A 12626-nucleotide genomic window follows, 5' to 3' on the forward strand; every position below is an offset into this window, starting at 1 on the left:
CCACTGTCCCGATTTTTCACATTTGCTGTCTGGTCACCCTAGTTAAGTCCAAAACAAACTGTGAAGAGTTACAAAGGAAGGTCTCACAAAACAGGGTGACTGGGCAACAAAATGGCAGATGAAATTCAGTGTTGATAAATGCAAAGTAATTCACATTGGAAAACGTAATCCCAACTAGACATACAAAACAGTGGGGTCTAAATTAGCTGTTCCTACTCAAGAAAGAGATCTTGGAGTCATTGTGGGGAGTTCTCTGAAAACATCTGCTCAATGTGCAGTGGTAGTCAAAAAAGCTAAGAATGTTAGAAAGCATTAAGGAAGGGATAGATAATAAATAATCATAATGCTGCTATATTAAATCCATGATAGGCCCACATCTTAAATACTGTGTGCAGTTCTGGTTGCTCCAGCTCAGAACAATACATTAGAGTTGGAAAAAGCACAGAGAAGGGCAACAAAAATATTAAGGTTATGGAACAGCTTCCATATGAGGAGAGATTTAAAAGATTGGGACTGGTCTGCTTAAGAAAAGAGGTGGGGAGGGGTTGTGATTAATAAAATCATGAATGGTGTGGAGAAAGTGATTAACAAAGTGTTATTTACCCCTTGACGTAACACATGAACCAGGAGTCACCCAATGAAATTAAAAATCAGCAGGTTTAAAACAAAAATAAGGAAGTACTTCTTCATATAACACAAAGTCAACCTGTGGAACTTCTTGCCAGGCAGTGTAGACTCCTGACAGTTGCAAAGTCTAAAAGTACAACCGGGTTCAAAAAAGAACTAGATAAGTTCATGGAGGACAGGTCCATTAATGACTATTAGCCAAGATGGTCAGGGATGCAACCCCATGTTCTGGGTGTCCATACACCTCTGACTACCAGAAGCAGGGGATGGATCACTTGATAAATTGCCCTGTTCTGTTCACTCTCTGAAGCATCTAGCACTGGCCACTCTTGGAAGACCGGGCTAGATGGACCACTGGTCTGATCCAGTATAGCCATTCTTATGACTTCTAAATTGGATGGTATTTTGCTAATTATTACTCTCACTCCCCTTTACAACTGGAACTGCAAAGATTAGACATATGGTTGTCATATTAGCACATGTTTTCAAAGTTCATATGAACTTAGTAGAAGGTTCATTATTTACATTCACTAGGTTTTAGGCATCTTACCACTAATAAACATTTTCATCCAAACAATCAAAGCCTGAACAGTGTAGTTTCACACAGCATGCATATACATGTATGTGCATTTTAAAATTAATTTTCTATGTTTTCACAGTTAATGATTAGTGGATTAATCAATAGCCATACTTCAAAAACCAGGCAAGGCTCCATGAAAACAAAGCGCCATGTATATTAGATGCACAAAATGACAGTTTCATCATAAACTTCCCTTCCAGAAAACTCCCCTTAACATCACTTTCACTTAAAAGCACAGAAGAGTGCTTAAATAAATAAACCTAAGTGCCCAATCCTGACAACACAATGTGAATAGCTTTACCTAATGCAAGCAGTCTCATTAAAGTCAATGGGACTACTCATGTGAGTAAAGATACATGCATAAATGTTTGCAGGATCAGGCCCTAAATAATTATTTTTATTCCCCTGGCAAGAGGCATGAAAAATATGGCTAGGAAAGGTAACCTATGAAATAGTAGCTTTGATCTAGGTATCTCTAGCCCTAAAATATTTTGCTATCGCCCCAAAAATAAATCGTTATCAGTTGGCATACAGAGACAGAACATAGATAAATGTACTGTACATGTACAAAAGTGAAAAGAATACTTATCAAGAACTACTTGAGTAAAGCTGGATCATTCACAAATATAGTATCCATTATATAAATTGTTTCTTATGCATATTTCTTATTTACTAATTTTGTGGGGAGGAATCCCAGACTATGACTTTCAGTAACAGCAAATATGTTTTTGAAAGAATATTTTTCTAACAGTGGCCATGATTCCTTTGTTTATTTTTGTATTTTCTAATTTAACACCTTTTCATGCTAAGAGATGTGTGTGTGTGCGCGCTGTGGCATTTCCATTTATTAATGATCTTCTGCAATTACGCACAGTCACATCCATTAGCTGAGTTAAAACAATTAAGCTTTGCCTTAAATTTACCTGAAGTACTTAGCTCCTTTAGTGAGGCTAATACAGCACATTTCTTTAAAAAATCCAGCCTGCTTGTATGATTTACCAGCTGTCATGTTTGAATGATGTGCTAATCACAAATGGTAAGAACATTTAAAAATATTCTTTAGGTGTATTTTTGATATTGGGGAAATAATGGTCAAAGTTTCTCCATTAAATGTGTGTCTGAGTAGTCATAAAAGCCTTTAAAAGGAGTGATATCACCTAATGTAACAATTGTTGCATTGTTGTATCAAACTAAGTGCTTGATTCTATCCATGCTGAAATGGATTCGTAGCTAATAGCTGATTTTCCAAAATAATTGGTGAAACATACATCAGTGTGTTAAGGGAAAGATCAAACAATAAATATTTTAAAATCATTTCCTTATTCTATACTACAGAAAAAGTCTTCAAAAGTATTCTGCCTCACTGGGAAATTTGTAGAAGCTTAAACAAATAGTGAGAGAGAGAGTGATGTACATATTTTGAATACAAGTAATGAAGCTTACACTATATGTGGCTGGTTTTTATTGGCTCCCAAATATAAAAGACCGAAATGTGGATGGTATTTTCAAAAGCCCTCAGTTTTGGCCTAACTCTGCTCCCACTGAAATCCAAATAGGAAGACCTCCACACTCATGGTAAAATTCTCCCCCATGCAGAGGGCAAGCATGAAGCCTAGGCATTGCTTTAGTTCTCAGGGTATGGCTACACTGGCGATTTGCAGCGCTGGAAAGCCTCCACCAGCGCTGCAATTAGTAAGTGGCCACACCTGCAGGGCACTTCCAGCGCTGCAACTCCCTGGCTGCAGCGCTGGCCGTACACCTCACTCATCATGGGGAATAAGGATTCCAGCGCTGGTGCTGCAGCGCTGGTCATCAAGTGTGGCCACACACCAGCGCTGTGATTGGCCTCCAGGGTATAAGGTGTATCCCAGAATGCTTTTATAAATTACTCTCTTTGTTTTGTTATGCAGCCTCTCTTTGTTTTGTTGTGAACGAGCTCCGATCGGAGCTCCGAACAGAGCTCCTGTTTGCTGTGATCATCTGTACCTGGCTGTAAACAATCAAATGAGAGGCAGGCAAACAGAACGGAGCCGATCGAAGCTCCGTTGAACTGCTTATCTAAAAAAACAAACACTGATCACAGCAAACAGGAGCTATCTGTACCTGGCTGTGAACGATCAAATGAGAGGCAGGGGAAACAGAGTTGGATGCAGGCTGTTTGCAAGACTTTAAGGGTTCGCAAACATTTTGTGATTTTTCCAATCTCTCTCTTCCCCGATCCCTGTCACAGTACACCACAGGGAGTGAGTGAAACAGCGGGGAGTCCGTGTTGGAGGCAGGCTGATTGCAATTAAGAGTTAAGACTAAGGGCTCATGAACATTTTGTGATTTTTCCAATCCAGGAAGCTAACACACAGTGTTGGCTCCAAAAATCCACTCTCTATCTTCCACGCTCCCTGTCACAGTACACCACCCTCCACCCCCCTCTTTTGAAAAGCACGTTGTTGCACTTGAATGCTGGGATAGCTGTCCATAATGCAGCACTCCCAACAGCGCTGCTAATACTGCAAATGTGGCCACACACCAGCGCTGGTAGCTGTGAGTGTGGCCACACACCAGCGCTGCTCCTACACAGCTGGATGACCAGCGCTGCAAACTACCAGCACTGCAAACCGTAAGTGTAGCCATACCCTCAGGTTCTGATTTCAACCCTAATGTGCAACAAGAGGGTAATGCTGTCTGATCCTCAAATAGGCAGAGCAGAATGGAACTCTAGGGGCCCGAGAGGGACCATCAGATGTGCACTTACACAGATACAGTGGCCCAAAACACATGCATACGATGAGCATGTCTATGCATCCCAAAAGTGTTCCGATAAAATAAACAGCTGACTTATTTTGTACATCAAGTACCTGTTCCTGTGAAGTGGCAGATCATTGTGCCCTTCCAGTGATTTCAATACGAGTTAAGAGTGCTTAACTCATCATAGGACTTGGTCCTCGCTGCGTGCCAGTCTCAATTTATGAAATAGACCTCTGAAAAATCACAGCTGTCTTGGGTCCCGTGCAACATTCTTGATGGACCAAAAGAAACCCTCTGAATTTTAGGAGAGCTTCCCCAGATCTGAACCTGTGATTGTAATTCTGGCTTGGAACTGCAACTAGAAGATGCCTGGTTTTGCATTTGGATGCGATGGATATGTATTGTCAAATATTTTGGCTCAGGTTGGTAGAGATCTCATTAGAACAATTTGTGAAACTTTAGACTGTCATACTCAAACCCATGATTTTAGCCCTGATTTGGCTATGAAATTTAATCCCAATCTAAACCTACTATAGATCCAAACCCTACTTCTTTGGCCCTTCCATTGTTTCACTGTCTGTCAAGATTTTATATTCTACCTGTGTTTTGGGGGGCCATTATAAATGAGACTGTTAGGTTTCAGGCCTGGTTTACACCTAAAACTTAGGTTGACCTCACAGCATCACTCAGGGCTGTGAAAAACTTCATGCCTTGTGTGACAGAGTTAGGTTCCCAACTCCCACACTGTAAGGAAGGTAGGTCAATGGAAGAATTCTTTCATCAATCTAGGTACTGCCTCTTGGAGAGGTGGATTAACTACATTGACACAAAAATCCTTTGTCAGTGTCTGTGCTACAGTGGCATAGCTGCAGTGCTGCAACTGTGCCACTATAGTGATTGTAATGTAGACATAGAAAAATGGGGCTTTCCCCTTGACATTACACTTCCTCTGAATGAGGGTGAGGCTAGCACTGCTGTGTTCTTTTTCCTAACAGTCATAATAAGTGCCAGTTTCACAGTTCTCTTCTAATTCACTGCATACAATTTACTACACCTGAAATATTTTTAACGGATAAACAGAACTGATTGAATAATTACATACAATTGTTTGCTTTACCAAAAAGCTTGATGCGCCACCTGAACTTTGGAATAATTTTTAAGATGTTATTTGGGGAAAAATTGTCCCCCCCTTTTAAAAGATAAAGGGTCTGATTGTGAAATCCTTACATGCCTAAGGACTCATTGAAATCAGTGAAACTACAGGTTCAAGAAAAAATTAGTCATGGCAGTAAGGCTTCAAGATATGGCTCTAGGTGTCCAGTAATTCACTGCCAATAATAATACTCACACACTTTATATACAGTATACTAGCAATACAGGAGGAGGTAAGAGATTTGGAGTGATCTCACAAAAAGACGTAGGACCATCAAAGTTCAGGGAAAAGATTCCCTTTGAGGTCAGTGGGATTAGGTACAAAATGATTTGGTGTATGTATGTTGCTGGCAGACTGTTTGCTGCTAGTAAGGATTTTGACTCCATGGAAGGTGAACGAGATCATAGTGAACCTTCAAAGAGGTAAGTAAAGGGATGCTCTAAAGGCCATTGAAGTCAATGGAAAGATTCCCATTGACTCCAGTGGGCTTTGTATCAATCCCTGAGAGAGAGAGAAGTGTAAGAAGCAGGAAGTTTAAACACACTAGAACTATATCTAAGAAGTGAGATAATTGTTTTGTTTTAAAATTGAATAGATTTTAAGGATTCAGAGAACCAACCAAAAAGACACAAGCAAATATTTCAATGCTCTCTTGAGGGGCTTTTCAGTAACAGTGCCAATCACAATTTCACAAGGAAGAGATTTGGCTGTCCTCTGTAATTTTTAGGGATTTGCATCTTGATTCAGGAAGTCACTTAAGCTCTTGCATAAATGCTTCCCTGAATAGATATTCTGGGGCCTAATTCACGGATAACAAAGATAATTGAAGTTAGTTTATACTTATAATTTGTTTTTATCAAGAATGAGACCTGAAAATCTCATCCAATGCTGCTATGAAAAATAGAAACCTGCCTTCCCAGTACCATGTGTTAGACTGAATTGTGACAAATTTGTTAAATCTTGAGCAAATAAGGATAATGCAGGTCTTGTACAAACATTACTGAGCACATTTTCATAAGAGACAATTTTTCACACTTATAAACAAATATGTTTGTAATAAATTACATTTCAAGCCTTTAAAAATGCATTCTTGCTGTAAAAAAAAATTCATGGATTAATTTTACAGCAGTTAATTATTTGATTAACAGATAATTAACTGAAATGAATTTTATTGCATCATTTTGATTAGCTCAACTGACTTTGCTTTGTTTTACAAAAACAATTGCCTCTGTCTATGAAGACTGAAAAATTTGCCTGTTTTAAATGAATAACTAAGACAGTTATTTGTAGTGTTTCTTACCATTAAAATTTTTAACATTAAGAATATAACATTAAAAATGTTACTTTTACTGCCCTTTGACACTCAGAAGAATAGCTACGGATAAGCCTTATTGCTGTAGTATGTTTTTAAAGTACTGTAGGAATGTAACTATTGCCATACAAGATGAGAACATGGCTCATGTAGGCCCATACCCCGCCACTGGCAGAGACCAATGTATGCTTCAAGAGAAAGGAAAAGAGGGGGAAAGTATCCTATAGTGCACCCTATGTGGGGTCTATATGGGGTCAAATATCTCCTGGATATCAACAGGGGAACAGCTTAATGTACATCCTAAAGCAGGAGTTCTTATTGAGCTCTTTATGTTTTGCATATCTATAATTCTCTTTACCACAATGCTAATTTTAGGAAGTGTATGTTCAAGATTCTAAATCAGTTTGAAGTTTCCAGTAGTGAAAAACCTTGTTAGTTGCATCATTATCCTGTTATAAATTTGACTTGTTCTCACTGCCAATACAGCTATGTCCTCAGCACTTTAACTACTGAAACAAGCAGTCTCCTGGTAACTGGTGTAGTCTTGAAGGCTATGCTGCATAAAGAAGAAAAATGATTTTTCACAGCCATGGACCAAGAAATTGTCATTTAAAAATCATCCAAAATCTGTTAGAACATTTCAGAAGTCAGAAAGGCCTGACTTTACATACTTAACAGGCTGGCATATTGGCCTCTTTGTAATTTTATGTTAAATACATTTAGTTTTAATAATCTTCAGATAACATTTCCTATTTAATATTCTTCAAGTAACATTAGCTAAAAAAATAGAATGTGGTGCTCTCAAAGCTGAGAGTTCTCAAAGCTGAGAGTTCTATACTTCCTGTTCATGTCTTCTGATTTGCCCCAAATTAATTTTTTTAAATATAAAGTTTTGCTTTAGACCAGGGGTCGGCAACCTTTCAGAAGTGGTGTGCCGAGTCTTCATTTATTCACTTTAATTTAAGGTTTTGCGTGTCAGTAATACATTTTAACGTTTTTAGAAGGTCTCTTTCTATAAGTCTATATTATAGAACTAAACTATTGTTGTATGTAAAGTAAACAAGGTTTTCAAAATGTTTAAGAAGCTTCATTTAATATTAAATTAAAATGCTGATCTTATGCTGCCAGCCTGCTCAGCTCGCTGCCAGCCTGGGGTTCTGTTCACCTAGACCAGCAGCAGGCTGAGCGGGGCCTGCAGCTGGGACGCCAGCTGGCAAGGGGCCGGCAGTTGGGACCCCAGACCTGGGGAGGTTTCAGAGGGCTGGGAGTGTGTGTGTGGGGGGTGGGGTTCAAGGCAGAAGGTTGGGGGTGTGGGCAGGGTTCAAGGATCAGGGCAGAGGCCTGGGGGTGTGTGGGGTTTCACGGGTCAGGGCAGAGAGCTGGGGGTGTGGGGGTGCAGGGCAGAAGGCTGGGTGTGTGGGGGGTCAGGGTAGAGGGCTGGGGTGCTCAGCTCGGGGGGGGGGGGGTGCTCCCAGCCCCCTGCCCTGAGCGGCTCATGGCAGGGGGCTGGAAGGGATATGCCCTGCTCCACCCCTGTCCCCAAGGTCCCATCCCTACCTCTTCTCTGCCTCCTCTACGGAACAGCGAGCATGCTGCCACTTTCCCCCCTCCCCCTCGCAAGGGCCATCAGATCATCGGTGCAGGGAAGGGGAGGAGGAGGGGCAGGAAAGCACCATGCTGGGGGAAGAAGCAGGGGAGGGGGGAAGCTTGGCTGCAGCAGGACCAAGCTTCTGCCTCCTGCCCCCGAAGGGGAGAGCAGTGGGCGGGGGCGCTGAGTGGGGCTGGGGCCGGGACTGTGGCAGGCAGCAGCGTGCCGCTCAAAATCGGCTTGCGTGCCGTAGGTTGCAGACCCCTGCTTTAGACTAATCTGATTGGGAAATTCTTTTTTAACCATTCAAGCAAGGAGTCAAGGAATTTCATGGGGCTCAGACCATGGACCATATTTTATTCTTTGTCCCTTCATCAGAAAAGCCTTTTTTGAAACAATGACTGCAAACCAATCATAAGAGCATGCCCTGTGCTGCAGATATCCAGATCCAAACTTCCCCAAAGTGCAGGGACATTTGGCTCAGGTGTTCCAATTTGGGCCCATCTCTACTAATTTTAAAACACAAATATCCTTGGTAATAAAAACAATGCCACAATATTAGATTATGGAAATGTTACCTGAAGAATAGTAAAACTAAATGTATTTAACATAGAACATTTTTAAACAATTGGTCTATAGGTAACATTTGTACTTTTACTACTTGTACTCCTCAGCCACGAAGCTTAGTTTTTAAATGAAATAATTGGAGTTTGGAGTCAAACTACAGAAGTTTTGTGGACAGTTTAAACCCTCACCTCATAGTTAAAGGTTCCAACAACATTGTCATGGATTACATGTATAGTTTCAGAAACTGAATAGCATAGAAATCATTGTATGGCCTTACTATTCCATTTTAGTGAACAGATTAAGCAGTTTTTTGTCGTTGTGCCTGCCCATTTATAAAAAAATCTGTATTATATCTAAAAAAAGGAACAATGTTGCATACACACTGTTAATTATATCAGCTTGGATCTGGTCTTCTGTATATTGTACATTTTTGTAGGGTTTTTTTTTTTTTTTTGCATAAAGCTATTTGTTCTGTGTCTGTTGGGTAGATGTAATGAGCACAATACTGATTATGCAATTAAAATGTATTAAATGCTTATGTCAGTTGTTTTGTATTAAAACACTAAGCTACTTGGTTAAAGCACCATGTAATATTCCCTGTGCTAGAGCTACTGGGTGTATTGTTATAGAAGCTTATTTTTTGCTCCAAATACTTAAGGTTTGGTACTTGATATATATATCAAGTTTTGAGACCTATGTAGAATCCATCATAATGGATGAAAGCAGCAAATCCATCTAGCATGGTATGCTGCCTCACTCCAGAAGTGGCTAATATTGCTTCATAAGAAAGTGTATTTTAAAAGAAAGGCGAAGCAATGCACTCAATCATTTCTGCAATGATGTATTCAGGCTAACCAGAATTTCGTATGAAATCTGAGATTTGATTACCCTGACTCTTTTTAGGCTGAGGAAGTTTTCACTGTCTTTCATATTACTAAATATCTTAGTCAATTTCTAAATTCGGCACAAGGATCCTCTCACAAGAAGCTCCTTGCAGAATTAAAGCCTTAATCTGTATATTCATGGCAGGGATTGTTTTGACAGACACCTAGCCCATGACAAGTGCCTTAGAAATAGTTTAGAAATAAGCCACTGTAGTACTCTAGCACTGAATAACTGGACAGGATTAATAGTTTGTCTTATCAGTCTGTTATACACAATGGGGAATGAGTGGGAAGTAGCCTGGGTTCTGTGACCCATTACACTGGCCAGCACAAATAAACTCATGGCAGGAGAAGTCATCTACTACTAGTGCAAACTAGTAGCAAATTACTTTCCTCTGAAGCAAGGGAGGAAGCCAGGGACCAGACACTGACTCTAAGTGTTGATTAGGTCCCTGTCCTGCTCCTGGGACAGCACAGCTGTATGTGACCCTTTACTCAGGACTTGCAATAAAGCCCTGAGTGCTAGATCTTGCAAGATCTTGAGTGATTCCTGAGTTTCCTGAAAACACTGTACTCCCACTTAGAAATTGGCATTCAGAACCAGGCCCTGGCTGTGACTACATTTATCAATTCCCTGCAATAACATTAGGGGCAGAGGATGCAATTGCTTTGGCAAATGGGAAGAATCCATCCCCAGCCACAGTAAAAATTGTGAAAAACCTATTTAATTCAGTACTTATAATGTATAATGTTCAGTTACAAAAGGAAGAATGCTTCTACTAATATCCTGCATGCCAAGCATAGGGTGCCCAAAAAGCAGTCAGAAAAGCATCTAAGTAACACTACACACCTCTCATATGGGCAATAAACTAAAATTACACAAGCCAGAAACATAGAAAATTGTGCTGCTGTACTCAAGGTCCTAAGAGACATGGGATTCTGAGATCATAGATTACTACTCTTTCAGGAATTAATTTTTGTGTCAATCAGTGAACACTTGTTGAAAAAATTGACCACACCCTAATTAATAAAAAAGCTGAAGTCAATAAAACTTGAATGATAGCCATGCAGAATAAGTTGACATTCTACCTAAAGGGCACGTCTACACTTAAACTGCTGCATTGGCGCAGCTGCGCCACTGTAGCACTTTAATGTGAAAATGTTCTAAACTGCAAGAATAGAGCTCTCCCATGCTTGTAGTTACTCCACCTCCCCAAGAAGTGATAGGTATGTCGGCAGGATTTTTCACCCCCCTGAGCAATGAAGTTATACCAATATAGGTCTGTAGTGTAGACCAGACCTTTAAAGGCATGGGGATCGATTCTGTTCTGTCAGTGGAAATAAGGAGCAACTCCATTAAATGTCAGTGGACGCTACACCAATGTCAAACTACCAGTGAGATCAAAATCAAGCCCACATAGTCAAAGGCATCCCTAATATAAATCCACTAATTCTAGTGAAATTTCAGCAGGGATGAATTTGACTCATTACATGCTCTTAACATAAAGGTAGGCTTAATGAAAGAATAATGATAAAATCGATTGGAAAAAAATTCTTTCCCTCCCTTCCCTGCAATGCCTCCATTTTCCCCTAAGTGTTTTTCTCTTTCATCATCCAGTCATGCAGATGGCCGTGCTTTCCAGCTTCTTACCTTTCCTCTTCCCCTAGCTGCATCCCTGAAGCTTGTTCAAATATTCACAAACAGTTGTTCTCATCTGGGATAAGTTAATCTTCTTTGATATTCAGTCCACCTTCTTTCATAACAGGCTGTGCTGCTTAAAAAAAAAAACTCACATCCTCAGACGCTCTAGCAAGGTGGGATATACACAAGTGAAAAGGACAGGATGATAATTACTTTTTCCTTAAATTTCTCAATTTCACGCTCAAGCCAAATCAAGAAAGTTCAAGAGCAGTGGACAAATAATAATACTTAGCGGATATATATCTCTTTTAATTGCCAAATGCTGTACAAAGGAATAAACATAATATGCCAGTATAGTCTGCTACTTTTACAAGACTATTAATATTTATGTATGTGTTTGGCAGCAACAGTTACGCATGGCCCTGTACAATGGACACAAAAACAGTCACTGACATGAAGAGCTTATGTTAACAACGGATTCGTATTTCAAAGGTTTTTGAGACCAATGAAAGGCTGCTGCTTCTGCATAGCTATCTATCTGCCAAGATCCAAATGTGGGACAAAAGCAAAATGAAGGGCACAATACATTTAATAGATACCATGGCCAGAAGGGACCACTGTGATTATCTAATCTGCCTTTAAGTGCAGGAAGCTTAAAACAATGTGTAATGAGGTACAGTGATGGGGCAGCGTAGACAATCTTACACAGGCACTGTTTGTGCTGTATCTGTTTTGTGGTTAAAGAAAGGACTTCAGTGTCCATGGCTGTCAGATAAAGGTTGCAGTGCTTCAAAACGCTTTATAACATGAAGAATCTTCATAATAGCTGCCTGAGAAAGGTAAGTAGTATTACCTGCTATTTACAGATAGGGAAACTGCGACATGGAGAACAAGTGAAGTTACCTTTTCCATGACTTTGTCAAGGCTCACACAGAGTCAGAACTAGAATTCAGGCTTTCCTGTAGGCCAGACATATATGTTGATTCTACTATACATACTACTACTCCTGTGGCCTCATATGTAGATGTCAATGGAATATTTGATAGCCCATGCCAGCAAGACATCTGAACAGGAGCAGTAACAAAGGGGTTATACAGTATAATGTGGAATAAAAAGCCAAAGTGAGGGACTTGAGGAAAAAAAATATATGGCCGGAAACCTACAATGTTGTGGGAAAGTTTCCTTTAGGTTGTTTAAAATTGTCTGTATCTTAGCTGCATGAGTTTGTGCATGGGCCTGTTAAACCCAGGGTTGTGAGTTCAATCCTTGAGGGGCGCATTTAGTGATCTGTGGCAAAATCAGTACTTGGTCCTGCTATTGAAGGAAGTATCAGAGGGGTAGTCGTGTTAGTCTGGTTCTGTAGAAGCAGCAAAGAATCCTGTGGCACCTTATAGACTAACAGACGTTTTGCAGCATGAGCTTTCGTGGGTGAATACCCACTTCTTTGGATGCAAGAGAAGGAAGGGGACTGGACTCGATGACCTTTGGTCCCTTCCAGTTCTGTGAGATAGGTATATCTCCATATATTTAT

Source organism: Mauremys mutica, chromosome 7 (assembly GCF_020497125.1).
Source record: "Mauremys mutica isolate MM-2020 ecotype Southern chromosome 7, ASM2049712v1, whole genome shotgun sequence".
Taxonomy (NCBI): Eukaryota; Metazoa; Chordata; order Testudines; family Geoemydidae; genus Mauremys; species Mauremys mutica.